This window comes from Canis aureus, chromosome 10 (assembly GCF_053574225.1).
Source record: "Canis aureus isolate CA01 chromosome 10, VMU_Caureus_v.1.0, whole genome shotgun sequence".
In the NCBI taxonomy this organism is placed as follows: domain Eukaryota; kingdom Metazoa; phylum Chordata; class Mammalia; order Carnivora; family Canidae; genus Canis; species Canis aureus.
Window position 1 is genome coordinate 48951677 of NC_135620.1, and position 14955 is coordinate 48966631.

The 14955-nt window shown below is 39.5% G+C and overlaps 2 long non-coding RNA genes across 15 annotated transcripts in view; both read left to right on the plus strand.

The window, feature by feature from the left end:
* LOC144322333 (uncharacterized) overlaps nt 1-8647 on the plus strand; it is a 99117-nt gene extending 90470 nt beyond the window's left edge. For all 13 annotated transcript variants that reach the window (XR_013387975.1, XR_013387983.1, XR_013387985.1 and 10 more), the window contains one exon: nt 8400-8647. This is a non-coding gene — a long non-coding RNA (uncharacterized LOC144322333). The remainder of the gene's footprint in view (nt 1-8399) is intronic.
* LOC144322334 (uncharacterized) lies at nt 497-8382 on the plus strand. 2 transcript variants are annotated; one of them, XR_013387988.1, is made up of 5 exons: nt 506-546; nt 1005-1051; nt 1988-2079; nt 2774-2926; nt 7785-8382. It is a non-coding gene; the product is annotated as an uncharacterized LOC144322334 (long non-coding RNA). The 2 variants fall into 2 exon arrangements; XR_013387987.1 differs by lacking the exon at nt 1005-1051 and having other exon boundaries at nt 497-546.
* Nucleotides 8648-14955: the final 6308 nt, after the last annotated feature.

Below are 14955 nucleotides of genomic sequence, written 5' to 3' on the forward strand. Positions count from 1 at the left end.
TCACAGGCAAGCGTTTGATCCAGTGTAAATCAGCATCAGTATAGGTGGGGGTGTCAGGCAGGGTCGGTGCCCCCGGATCAGGTCGCGTGGTTGCTGAGACCTGGGTCACCAGAAGGGCCGCCTCCTTTGCTTTAAATGGGCTCGCAGGTTTCCCCCGCTACTGGCGTGTCTGCCTTTTGGTGCCCCGGACAGTGGGTGTCGGCCGGGCCTTGGGCAGCCGGAGCCCTCAGGGGTTCAAGGATCTCCGTTTGGTTTTGAACAGTCCTTCCCTCTGCTGTCAGGAGCCCTCCCGCCCTCCCTGTAAAGGGCTCCGCGGACGTGAGCGGTGGCGAGGGCGGACCTGCTGTCGCCGTAGATGCTGATTCTTGACCTTCCCCCATGGTCAGCGCCTTGGCCAGTGCGTCAGTTCTGCCCTGAGCCGAGGTCCGGCTGCCCGTGGCCCCGCCCAGACGGCCGCCGTCTCCGTGGTTACGGCTGCCCCCCCTCCCCCCCCTCCCCCCGCATCTGACTCCTTCTCGGACAAAACTGCTGCCGGCCGTGTCCCAGGTGGCGTCCCATTCGGCGTGGCTGGCCCTGGAGATCAGCTCTGACTCCGTGCCCCTGTGCCACAATTTCTTGACAGTCGTGCAGAGGGGGGGTCCCAGTCTGGGTTAGGGAGTAGCGTTGCCGGATTCAGGGTGTTGGTGGCTTAAATGAAATTCTGGTGGGGTTTAGCAGCAGGCTCTGGTAATGGGTCAGACGGGCATTGCTGATCCAGCGGTCTGGGGGCTGTTTGAGGACCCCTCAATAGCATGTGGGGTGCTAACATGCAGTTCTTGCCCCATGGCCAGTTTGTCTGCATCCTTGACCATAGTGGCCCCCGCATCAATAATTTTTAAGCATGGGGGCCATCCAGCAGCCACCCGGTCCAACTTTTTGGAGAGATAGTCTATGGGTCTCTTCCAGGGACCTAAGTGCTGGACAAGGACCCCTTTTGCCACCCCGTCTTTCTCGTCTACATACAGGTAGAAGGGCTTGGCTAGATCGGGCAACCCAAGAGCCAGGGCAGACAGTAAGTCCTGTTTACGGTCATTAAAGGCTCTGTTCAGCCTCTGTCCATTCAAAATTTTGCTGGTGCCTGGTGGCCCCTTGCACCCATGAAGTTTTGTTTGCCAATTTCCCTTGGGGTTGTAATAAAACCGAATATTGTGCCCCAGTGTCCATTAGGAATTCAACAGGTTGCCCCTCCACTTTAAGAGTTACCCTGGGCTCGGGGAGGGGTGCCGAACCCCAACTCCCCTAATTGTCCAGGTCCTCCATTTCCAAGATCTTGGCAGGGCCCTTAGATCTTTTGTTAGGGCAGCTTTTTACCCAATGGCCCTCTTTGCAATAGGCGCATTGGTTTTTGTTCATCTTAGGGCACTCCCAAGGGGGACCAGGGCCATCCTCCTTACCGGTCCCTGAAGCCAGCTTCTTGAGGTGCCTCCGTCTTTCCTGTGGGTCGTCCATGGTTGTGGCCAGCAGGATCTTGGCCAGGTTTCGGGTCTGCCGGTCACTTAGTTTGGTTTGTTGTTCTTCCGGACTTTCTCTATTATTATAGACTCGTTCTGCTACTATCACTAAGTCCTGCAAGCTCTTCTCTCCCAGTCTCTCTACTCTTTGCAATTTATTTTTAATGTCTGGAGCGGCCTGGTTAACAAAAGCCATGATAATTGCGGCCTTTGTTTCCGGGGCTTCTGGGTTCATAGGGGTGCACTGCCTAAAAGCCTCTATGACTCTCTCTAAGAAGGCTGCTGGACTCTCATCCTTACCCTGCCTCACATCATAGACCTTGGCCAGATTGGGAGGCTTGCGCGGCAGCCCGGAGACCTGCCCCTAGAGGCTGGCGGTGGACCCGGGGTCTCTCCTTACCTTCAGCTGAGTTGTAGCCCCAGGTGGGGCGGGATGAAGGGAAGGCCGCATTTATGAGGTCTGGGTTTTGAGTCGGCTGTCTGTCCTCCTCTCCCAGGACAGACTTCCAGGCTTCCACCTGAATTCGTTCTCTCTCCTCGGTGGTGAAGAGAACCTGCAAGAGCTGTCGGCATCATCCCAAGTAGGCTGGTGGGTAAAGAGAACAGTATCCAAAAGCCCGATTAGATCTCTCGGATTATCAGAGAACTTTGCATTTTGGGTTTTCCAATTACATAAATCACTGGTGGAGAATGGCCAATATAACATTAGCTGTTCGCCAGTCTCATCGGGGGGCCCATGGTGCGGAGAGGAAGGGCGGTGGAGTCGGCTGGCCCCGCATTCGGAGGTGGGGCCGTACGGTGGGTCCAACCTCGTGTCCCTGCTGCTGGCCCGTGTACAGAGACTCCCTTGTCAGGGAGGGGTGGTGCCCCTTCTGCAGCCCCCGGTGTCTCCGATGGAGGGGCAGAAGGGGGAGGGGGTGCCCGGTAGGGTGGCAGGAGAATCAGGTCCTCTGGGGAGGAATCCTGGAAGACCGGATAAAGGGGCGCTTGGGGCATAGAGTCGGTCTCCTTCTCAGCTTTCCGCAGGGCTAGAATCTCGGTGGGTCCTGCTTTGGGGGGTAAAAATGGCTTTAGCCTAGGAGGGGGATTTTCGGTCATGTCCTGCCAGGACAGGATGTTGGGCACCTGGTCAGGGTGGCCATCCGGTTTGTCCCTGAAGATCACGGCCTTAACCTGTAAGATAATAGGTAGGTGGAAAGTTCCTTCTTGGGGCCATCCCATGCCAAAGGTTGGCCATTCTGATATGCAATAGATTTGAAATCTCCGTCTCCTTATGTAAACAGTTATGGCAGTTAACAAAGACACTGACACACAGTAACACAGACAAATGCACAAACAGTTAACAAGGACATAGTAACACAGACAAACGTTCCAGTGTGGCCGCAGAGATAAAACAGAAAGCAACCCGAAGGCCTGGAAGCTGGCCCTCCTTACAGGTGAGGACCTCCATCCTCCTTACAGGTGAGGACTCCTGTCCTCCTACAGGTGAGGACCTCCGTCCTCCTTACAGGTGAGGACCTCCATCCTCCTTACAGATGAGGACCCCGTCCTCCAGGTGGGGGCAAGGGACATCTCCTCAAGACCCACGGTCGTCGCCCGCTGGCGCGTCCGTCCGCCTAAGCCAATGCCAACCTAATACAGATTGGAATTCCTTCAGGTTAGAGCTCTCAGAAATATGCGCACAAAAGGTGGAAAAAGTTGAGTTGAAACCCTCCGGATGGGGTCCTGGAGGTTTCTTGGATCCCGGACGAGCCCCCAAATGTTGTGCCCGAGATTGCGAATCTGAGAAACCACCAAGGAGCCGACACCGATGCAAACACAGGAGGGTTTATTTACAAGCTCGAGCTTGGGTCCAAGTGTACCCGACACAGCAGAGCAGGGACTTGGACTATAGGTTCTTTAGATTACAAGATAATAACAGAGGAGAGCACAGCTAAATTGAGAATAAATTGCAAAACCATTTTTAGTTGAAATTTCTATTGAGATACTTGTAGATTTACATATAATTGTGAATATAATGCAGAGAAATAGTTTGTACACTTTTCCCAGTTCCCCCCAGAGGTGACATTTTACAGAACTATAGTATAATACAATAGCCAGGTTATTCATACTAATACAGTCCACCAATATTCTGCAAATGTCCCAAATTTACCCTGTACTCACTTATGGGCACACATGCATGCATGTGTGTGTGTGTCTGTGTGAATGTGTCAAGTTCCATACAATTTTACCCCACTGCTTGGGGCTCTTCAGTTTTTTTTTAAATAAGTAGGTGTATGTTTTTTGCAGATTTGGGAAGTTTTCAGCAATTATTTCTTTGAATACTTTCTAAGCTCTTTTCTCTTTCTCCTCCCTCTGAGCCTCTGATAACATGAATTTTCAATCTTCTGTTATTGTCCCACAGCTCCCCGAGGCTCTGTTATTTCTTGTTAATCAGTCTTTCTTTTCCCTGTTGTTGTATTTTTTTTTTAATTGTTCTTTGTTCTAGTTAATTGATTTGTTCTTTGTCCCCTCCATTCTGGTGTTTAGTCCATCAACTGAGGGTCCTTGTTTTTTTTCCCCCCAGCTTTTGTATTTAAAGGCCTATAATTTCCATTTGTTTCTTCTTTACTCCTTGTATTTCCTTCCTGAAACTTTGTATTTCTTTACTGAGACTGTCCAGTTTTTCATTTGTTTCAAGCATGTTCCTATGGCTTGTTGGAACATTTTATGTTTGCTGCCTTGTCTAATGTCCTTTTTCTGTTTCAGGATCCCTTCTGGGATTACATTTAATCATCATGTTTCTCAGACTTTCCTTTTTGGGGGGTGAGCTAGATGATTTTCAGAGGTACTGTTCAGGTATTTTGTAGAGTATCCCTCCTTTAGCATTTGTCTTATATTTTTCTTCTTATTAGACAGGATTATAAATTTTAGGGGAGGGGAAGATTACAAAAATTTAGTGCCATTTTCTTCATAACAAGAGTATATATACTAAACATGACATCATTATAGATGTCAACCTTGATCAGCTAGCTGAGATAGCATTTGCCCATTTTCTCAGATAATGTTACTATACACCCCTCCTCCCCCATTTCCTTACTGTAAGCTTTGGAAGGAAATCACTATTCAGAGTTCAGAGAGTGGGGAGCTACTTTGAACTTCTGTTAAGGCTGATTATCTCCATAAATCATTCAAAATTCTGCCTAGGATATTTGTTTATTTGCTTTATTTATTTATTAAATCATCCATATATGTCAGTATGAACTCATGGATATTTAGTTTATACTTCGGGTTCTAAAAGTATTATACTTTCAGATATTATTCTTCACCAATTATTCCATTTTTAAAAGTTCTGTTTCTGATGTGTAATTTTTTTAAATATTTTATTTGTTTACTCATAAGAGACAGAGAGAGAGGCAGAGACATAGGCAGAGGGAGAAGCAGATTCCCTGCGGGGAGCCTGATGCAGGACCCAATCCCAGGACCCCGGTATCATGACCTGAGCTGAAGGCAGACTCTGAAACACTGAGCCACCCAGGCATCCCTCTGATTTGTTATTATTTTAAATGTCTATCACTTAAATTTTTTCTTTTACTTTGCTGATTTATTTTATTATTTTTTCCAGTAAACAATTTTTTATTTCTTACCTTATTTTGTAATATTCTTAAAATTTTCATCTGCTAAATGTTAATGATATGCTTTCATTATATATAAGGATGTTCTTTTTCCCTGTTTTCTTTTCTATTATAACAATATTGTGTGAGAGTCTGCTTCAAACTTTATCTGTTACACATTTATAAGCAAAATAACCACATTGTATTTTTAGGAGTGAGGGATGAGCAAGGATATTTATTAGTTTCACCACCCTACATCCCCCTCTTCTGTTGTTTCACTAACAAATAAAAAGTAGGGTCTCCACTTTCTGAGAACTTCCTCCACATTTCCCCACCCACCTCAGCCTTCTCTAGCCCTTATCTGAATCTTCACTTTGTTTTGCTCCTATTCGTCTGCTCAAGTTGGAGTCCATCCAAGCAATATCTCCTCAATACTGAACACTGACCTGAAAGGGTGCTTTATTTTGTTGATTTCCAGATTTCATAGATCCCAGACTCCAGGATAACTTAACCACTTTCAGACATTCCCAAGGTTCCTTAAACTCTCACCTCCCATATTGGTTGTTTCCGTGTGCCCTTCCAGCTTTTGCTGCTGTTTCAGAGGATGGACTGAGAAGCTTTGCAGTGAATACATGATAATGATTTAGAATTTTCTATGTCTAAGCTCATTCAGAAGGCCCTTTACTTTCCCTCTACTTTCTCTAGGATGGTTTTGGATATTGAGCAGGTAATTTAGTTGCTGCTAATTTGTCTTCACCTATTTTTATTTTGCTTTTTTTAAATTGAAATATAATTGACATGTAATATTGTGTAAGTTTAAGGGGTATACAACAGGTTGATTTGATATATTTATAAATTGCAATAGGGTTACCACTATAGCATTAATGAACACCTCCATCGCATTACATAATTATCATTTCATTTTTATGGTGGGAATAATTAGATCTAGTCTCTTAGCAGCTTTGAAGTTCATAACACAATATTGTTGATGACAATCTCTGTGCTGTGTATTAGTTCTCCAGGACACATTTATCTACTAATTCCAAGTTTGTACCTTTGAAAATATATTTTGGGGTTCTTGAAGATGTCTTCTCACTTTAATTATGTTTCTGAAAGAATTTCAAAAATTCAAGTACCATGCTTGTGTCAGCAATCCTACTTGTTCAAATTTGACTCTAGCCTTTCTCACTCTCTTTTGCCCACCTCTAGGTAGCCCTATGGTGAGCAGAGTTTTATATAGTATTTTAATTACTTATAACCCCTATCATCTTTCCATCCTAGGGGCACCTGGGTGGCTCAGTTGATTAAGCATCTGACTCTTGATCTCAACTCAGGTCTTAATCTCGGGATCATGAGTTCAAGCCCTGTGTTGGGCTCCACACTGGCTATGGAGCCAACTTAAAAACAAAACAAACAAACAAAAAAAGTAAGGAAAGAAAAGTAAAAGAAAGCAAACTATATAGAAATTGTTTCTTCCTTCAAGTATACATGTATGTGCGAGGACAATTAATAAGATGCATGATAAGCACCTTAGTAATTTGAGGAAATATGCAAAGTAAATACAGAGGCAACAGTATACTTATGTATTTGTTTATTTATACTTTATAGCTTCCTCCAAAATGAATGTGAGGAGGTGGGATTATAATCATTCTAATTAGGTTGCACCTTTCTCTGTTTTGAGTTTGCTAAATCTCATTAATTTGGTTATATTAAAAGAGAATGAAGTATATAATCCTCTTATGCCTAACATGCTAGCTATTTTCCTTTCTTTTTCTTTTTTTCTCCTTTCTCCTTACTTGCTTTTGCTCTTTCCATGTTTTTCTTTTCTTCCTTATTTATATCTCCTCTTGTTATAAGGGACTTGACCAATATATGATTAAAGATGCTTCAAATATAGTGTAACATAAAGCTTGGAGGAATAAAAAAATGCACTAGATGACATAATAGGGCTCCAAATCTGTCCTGGTGGATTGTATCTGCTAAAAATGAAATTTAACAGTATTGAATGTGTGAAAGCAAACTGGAACATGTCGCCAAATGCATAAAATTTAAGAAGAGAGTAGAAGGTTCTCAGCAGCAGTGTTTTAGTAAGCAGTGGCTATAATTTTTGTCAACAATCCGAAATGACCACTAAAAGTGCTAAACACCCTGAGACTGCAATGATTAAGGGAAAATTAAGGACAAAATCTCACACTTTCATCAGGAGTGCTACTATGATATTTTTTAGGTGAAGGGGTGTTTAAATATTGTATTATTTAAGACTCCACTTCAACAGGGTTTATTCCTGCCAAATGTGTTCTATTCATTGACATTAGAATGAAGATGGTAGTCAAAAAATTTTGATATAAATTAGTGCCCCGTTTGAGGAAGACAAGTGCATTTCCCTCAAATACTGATAGTGTTATCACAAAGAAGAGTCATAAAAAGTCCCTAGTGGGGGAATGTCAAAGTTTGGGGGGTATGAGAAAGAGTTCAGATGAATATATAAGACTTGCACAAAAATCAGACAAAAAATGGTATGGTCTGCCCCAGGTGGCAGTGAGGTATCTAAACCACATTTGGGTGACCATTTGGTAAAATTTCTACAGAGTATTCTATGTTCTCAAAGATGACTGGATTGTATGCCTTTTAGAATGTCTTCAAATTATGAATGCTGGTAATTTTATTTTATTTTTTTTTAATTTTTATTTATTTATGATAGTCACAGAGAGAGAGAGAGAGAGAGGCAGAGACACAGGCAGAGGGAGAAGCAGGCTCCATGCAGGGAGCCCGATGTGGGATTTGATCCCAGGTCTCCAGGATCGCGCCCTGGGCCAAAGGCAGGCGCCAAACCGCTGCGCCACCCAGGGATCCCTGAATGCTGGTAATTTTATAAAAGACTCATCTCACCTTGAAGAAATAACAAGTTATCATACCTACTCATCTTAAATTCAACTAAAACTTTTAAAAAGGAAGTGATTTATACTAAATTGTCATTTGATTTATAATTGTGAAAGCTGTGGGAAATATAATTTAGCCTCTATTAGCAGTGTGCTCTAGTGAGATCATTAAAACTAAACTATAATTCCTGAAAACAGGAAACAATATTGGAGGTTGAAGAATATGTTACTGACCTCTTGCAAGCTCATGACTTATATTCATCAGTAAATGAATCCTGAACTTGTCTTCCTATTCATATTTAAAATAAGACTCATGGAGATTTTTTTCAATTGGGAGTAAATTGATTGAAATAGCATCGTAGAGTTTCCTTTTTGTGAACCATAACAAAATGGTCAAAGTAACTTAAAGATTTTATTTATTTATTTATTTTACATAGAAAGACAGAGAGTGAGACCAGAGGAAGGAGCAGAGGGAGAGGGAGAAAAAGAAGATCAAGCTGCTGCAGTGAGCACAGAGCCCAACATTGGTCTCGATTGCAGGACCCTGAGATCATGATCTGAGCCAAAATCAAGAGTCAGAAGCTTAATGGACTAAGCCACTCAGGCACTCCTAAAATGGTCAGAGTAACTTAAAAAACAGCAATGACAATTAAAAAAAAAAAAAAATACTCCAAAACAACCAAAAGAGTGGCAACACAACGTATCATAATTTAATGCCATTAACTATAAAAACTGTTGCTCTTGTATTAAAGCAAAAATTAAGAATCTGAAACAGAGGAAGGTGCTGCACAGATTGATTGTGGCTCCTCCTTCCCCATAGTACTTAAAATGAAAAGTCAATAAAACCCTGCAAGTTGTCACTGAGAGAGAAAAATTGAGTAGATCTTTTATTGTTTTCTTTCCTGAAGGAGTAGTAAAGACGACAGCTGCTGGGAGAAAAAGTGTGAAAAGGGGAAATGAACCTGGAGCTGAGGTTCTTTGGTGGGAATAAAGCTTCCAAAAACAGACAGTAAATTAGGAACCAGGAGTGTATCTCATTCTGAGAATGGGGTTTCTCCTGTTAACGTAATGAGTGCAGATAAGGACATTTAGCAAAATCGCAGGACGCCTGATTTTCAAACTGCAAGCTCACTTTAGTGCTATTTCTTCCCTCACAATTCCCTGAGTTATAGAATAGCAGATAGAGCAGAAATCATCTAGCTCTCTCAAACCGTGTCTGTGAACAATAACAAAAAAAACAAAATCCAGGTAAGAAGAGAACAGGCAAATTGTATATGGATAGACAGCTATGCTTTGTAAAAAAATAAAGCAACAGTATCATCCAGAGGGAAAAAAAGGACAACACTATGGGATGACCAATATTTTCATACAGAAGCAAATCACTCAATCTAGAGAGAAAATGTCCCCAGCCAGTTAATGATATGTAAATGAATAGAAATGTGAAATCTGTTAAAAGAGGGCTCAGAAATAAGGAGCTAACACAGTTATGTGATGTGAGAGACAGAATAATGGTCTCTGAATGATGTCCATGTCCTAATTGATGGATTTTGAGAATGTATTACCTTACATGCCCAGAGAAATCTCGTAGGTATGCTTCAAATTAAGGAGTTTGAGAAAGGGAAGTTTTCCTGGATTATTTGAGTGGGTCCAATGTCATCACGAAGGTCATTACAAGGGAAGGAGGAAAGTAGGAGGGAGAAAGAAGAGTCAGAGTCAGAGGACTAGGAGGATTTAGAGATGCTATGCCACTGTCTTTGAGGATGGTGAAAGGTACCAAGGCAAAGGGAGGCGGGTGGCCTCCATAGGTAGAAAATTTCAGGCAAACATTCCCCGCTATTGTCTCCAGAATGAAGATAGCCTCATTGACCATTTAAACTAACCTACAGAGCTGTAAGAAATCTGCATCTTTTTAAGCCACTAAACTTGTGGGAATTTGTTAGAGGAGAGAGGGGAAACAAATACAAACAACATGAGAGAAAAATTGTACACCTTAAAACCAAACAAAACAACTGAGGACCAAGTAAACATTGTTAAATTTTAAAAAATGTCAGAGAAATGAACAGACACTGATGAAACTTGACTTACTAAAAAGAAGGTGAGTCAAAAGATAATCTTTATCAATACGTGTGAGCACAGACCAAAAGACTGAACAGATTAAGAAACAAACAAGGCAAAAAATAAATAAATAAATAAGATAAATAAAATTAAATAAACCCCCCCCCCAAAAAAAAACAAAACAAAAAGAAACAAACAAGGCAACTAGAAGCTGACATAAGGATAACAGGGTAACATAATTTTCTTTCAAACACCACAGGCATTGGTAAACATTCTCAAACATGGAACATAAACTCTTTTGAAAAATAATGAAGTTAAAGTGAATTAAGGTATAATTTTCAGAAGATGAAGATCTAACTCCTCCATATTCCTTCTGTTAAGTACAACTAAATCCCCTGGATATTATGTAAAATGAACATAAGAAGACTTTGAAAAGTGAAGAGAAAAAGGCAGACGGTCTGGGACCTTAGGATCCAAAGAATAACATTGTGGTGGGTTCCCAGAGGGTTTTTTTAAATTTAAATTTTATTTTTTTGCTGAAAATATCCCTGACTTGGAGCTAAAGAATCCAGTGACCTAGAAATGGCAATAGATGCAGACAAGAAAGCCCCAACAAATGCCTGCTCTCCTTAGCAAACAGATTAGGAAAAGGACAGCCTAGTAAGACAAAAAACTCCTAAATATCTACCCAATTGAGCCAAACACCACAGAAAAATATATGACTCCATCTCCACATACTAACACCAACCAAGATGAAATGTGAAATCCAGACCTTCACCTCATCATGCTGGAACCTACCCAAGCTCCTAAACCTACTAGTTGGTTTCAGAGATGGTCAAGTAGTGAGCAGAATTTCTCTCTGTCAGCAGTGAGGAATATCTCAACCCCCAATAACAGTGGAAACCACATGATTAACCTGTGAGTCCAGAAAACAATGAGTCCTGTTTAAGATATTCAAAGAAACAGAATGTCACAGAAGGATTTTATATCCAGCAAATTTAATTTTCAAATATAAGGCAAGACTATCATGAACATAGACAAACTATCATGAACAGAAATGAATTCAGGGTGTACTTTTTTCATTAGCATTTTCCAGTTGGATTGTATAGAGAATGCTCTTGACACAACAATCAAAATTACTAAAAATATGTATGTATACACATATGTATTTAACATATATATATATAGTCATAGAACCTCTAGAAGTGGCCATTAAATGTTTTCACCTACAAACCTAAAATTTAATGATAATAATAAAAGAGACAGTATGCAATGTGATGCTAATAAAAAGGTGATAAATGTTGATAGCTGGTTTCTGGGAAGAAAAGCTGATTTGTGTTGGCTGATTTCTCTGGTGTAAATGCTCTCATCATAACAAATTTCAGGCTATCAACTTAAAGAATCTCCTGCTGGTAAGAGATGGGACAATTTGAGCATCTATAGAAATAAAAATAGCAATAAAGCAGAAGCACATCAAATGTACTTTAAAAAGAAATAAGCATTTATTCTGCCTTTATTATAAAATCAATACCTTGAGGAAAACAAAATAATAGATGAGGAGAGGTGAATCTTTAAAGAAACATTCCATCTTATACACAAAGAAGGAATAATTTAAAATGTTAACATTTTATGATCCCTAATAAAATAGGGATCTAATACCAAAGGCTAATCACCACTGACATCATAGGGGGAAACTGATATTTGGTACCTCCTAAAGGAAGTACAATGTACCTCCTGTGAAATAGTCTTGCAAATGCTAGATCTAATTATGAACTTATGATAAATATAGGAGAGAGATGAACATGTTGAATGATGTCATGGGAGTGCAAACAGTACATCCAGGTTGTGGGGCATGTATGGAATACTAAAAGACAAAAAACAAAATAAAATAAAACTTTGATTTTTTTTCAAAATAAATTGTAAGAAGAAAAAAACACCGATAACTGTAAATTACAGAAGACTTAAGAAATAAATCAACCAATCCAGATGTGTACCTCTTGTTTAGATTTCAATTTTATCAAATATGGTATAAAGATTAAAAGAATTATAGGATGATCAATTAAATGTGTATATTGCTTATGTATTTGGTGATATTAGGAATTATTTTTTTAATTACGGAGGAGGGTGTGATGAAGATATATATTTTTTTTAATTAGCAATGCATAACATTTATTTCCTTGACATTTGTCTTCCGAAGAGTTCACAGTGTTTCAGTGTCAGTTGAAACAGGGGAAGAATCTCAGGGAAGAATCCTTCACATAATAATAGGACCATTGGTAATAATGTCTCTCAGTTCTTTCCAAATCCATAAAGATGCATTTCCTGATGAGTGACTGAGCTGTGAAGAAAGAGATGAGAAACCCTCATCCCTCTGAATTACTTGTGTCAGAATATTTTAACCATAGTACTACGGATAGTGAATTATCCTTATTAACAGGAAATACGTCTCAGATTGGAATCTGAGCAATCAGATGGGCAGAGAAAAAACGCTTTGACTGGCTCTTCATCTTTTAAAGACAAAGGAGAGCTTTTTTTCTATGTGTAAAAGTTGTGTTGTAAAGGGTAATTATTGTGTTTTATACATATATACTAAAATGCTATGGATGAGGTAATGTTGTCTGACATTAGTTTCAAAATAACAGGATGGTGTGTGAATGTGTGACATTATGGAGAAAATAAGAACTGGTCATGCCTTGATAATTGTTAAACTCGGGTGATGAGTATATGTGGATTCAAAATGCTATTTCCTTTCACTATTATGTAAGTTTAAAATTTTCTGTAATAAAAATTTTAAAAGATGACCTTTGGCTATAAAGTATAAAATTCTAGGACATCAAATTAAATAAGGTATTGTCTATATCTAATAATGCTGAAGAGAATTGAAGCTAAATGTTTTGGTGGTATTAGGCTATAGGTTTGCTTGACCTCTCAAAGTTCTTTCTATTCTTGGCTGTCCTTCATTTCTTTAGAAAGCAACATTATTTTTGTCTACAGTTCTACAATGCTTTTAAGATTTTACTGCCAAGGAACATTTTATTATGGTAACGTTAACTGTGTCTTTGTTTCCAATATATCACTGCACTAGAGATAACTACACTTAAGACTACCTATTTTAGGTCACTTAATATACTACTTCCCTCATTTAATGGCTAGAGATCAATATTATTATAGTAGACGAAAATCGTAGATACCTCTAGCTTCCAGATATTACTACAGAGAATTACTGAACTCAAAATATTATTTGGTAGTCTCTTTTGCTTTTTCTGTGGGTAGGCAAACCTGTTATAACATTTAAAAGAAATAATTCTTGAAAGGCTGTATGCTGCCATAACATTGATTTCATGGCACTTAAGAGTATTCTAAAATGTTTGTTTTTAAAGGTAAGACAAATTATATTTGTTCTTATAGTGAAGGAAGAAATACTGCAATTACCTTGGCTATATTTTTAATCTTTTAATAAATATTGAAATAAAATTTATAACATACATGTAAGGTAACAGAAAACAAAGGAACATTGGTATACCAATTTTAAGAAACAGACTTACCAGTTCCGTTGAAGCCTTTTGAGATAATCTTTGTGAAGTCCATCACAACCCCCATCCTTAGAGAATAGACCACTATTGTGAATTTTGCATTTATTCGTTTTTAAAAAATTGTTTAATATGATTATACCTTCATCAATATGCTGTTTAGTTTTTTCAGGTGTTTAAACATGTATTAATGAATCCACGTTTGTATATTCTTCTAGACTTTCTCTCTTTTTTATAAAGATTATATTTCTGAGATTCATCCATGTTGATTCATTAATATATCATAAAGTATTTCAATTTATAAATATAGTCCATTTTATTTATCCACTATTCTATAGATATGAATTTGATGTTTTTAATTTTTCCTATTGTGTTTTTGTGAGCATTCTTTTTCTTTAAGTTTTTATTTAGATTCCAGTTGGTTAACATAATATTAGTTTCGGGTATAAAATATGGTGATTCAACACTTCCACACATAACTGATACTCATCACAAAATGTGTACTCCTTAATCCCCATTACCATTTTCACCCATTCCCCCACCCACCTCCCCACTGGTATCCAACTGTTTGTTCCATTGAGTCTGTTTCTTGGTTTGCCTCTCTCTCTTTTATTTCCTTTGCTCACCTGTTTTGTTTCACAAATTTCACATATAAGGGAAATCATATGGTATTTGTCTTTCTCTGATTGACCTTTTTCACTTAGCATACTATTCTCTAGCTCCATCCATGTTGTTGCAAATGGCAAGATTTCATTCTGTTTTATGGCTGAGTTGTCCGTCAATGGACACTTGGGCTATTTCCATAATTTGGCTATGGTAAATAATGCTGCTATAAACATCAAGGCACATGTATCATTTTTTTAAAAAAAAGATTTATTTATTTATCCATGAGATACACAGACTGAGAGAGAGGGGCAGAGACACAGGCAGAGGGAGAAGGAGGCTGCTTGCAGGGAGCTTTATGCGAGACTTGATCCTGGGATCCCAGGATCACGACCTGAGCCGAAGGCAGGCACCCAAACCCTGAGCCACCTAGGCATCCCCACATGTATCATTTTGAATTAGTGTTTTTATATGCTTTGGGTAAATACCTATGTGTGCAACTGCTGGATCTTAGGGTAGTTCTACTTTTAATTCTTTGAGGAATCTCCATACCTTTTTCAGATGGCTGCACCAGTTTGCATTCCTACCAACAGTACAAGAGGGTTCCCCTTTCTTCACATCCTCACCAGCATCTGTTGTTTCTTGTATTGTTGATTGTAGCCATTATAACAGATTTGAGATGATATCTCACTGTCATTGTCATTTTGATTTGCATTTCTCTGATCAGTGATGTTGAGCATCTTTTCATTGTTTGTTGGCCATCTGTATGTCTTCTCTGGGAAAATGTCTATTCATGTCTTCCACC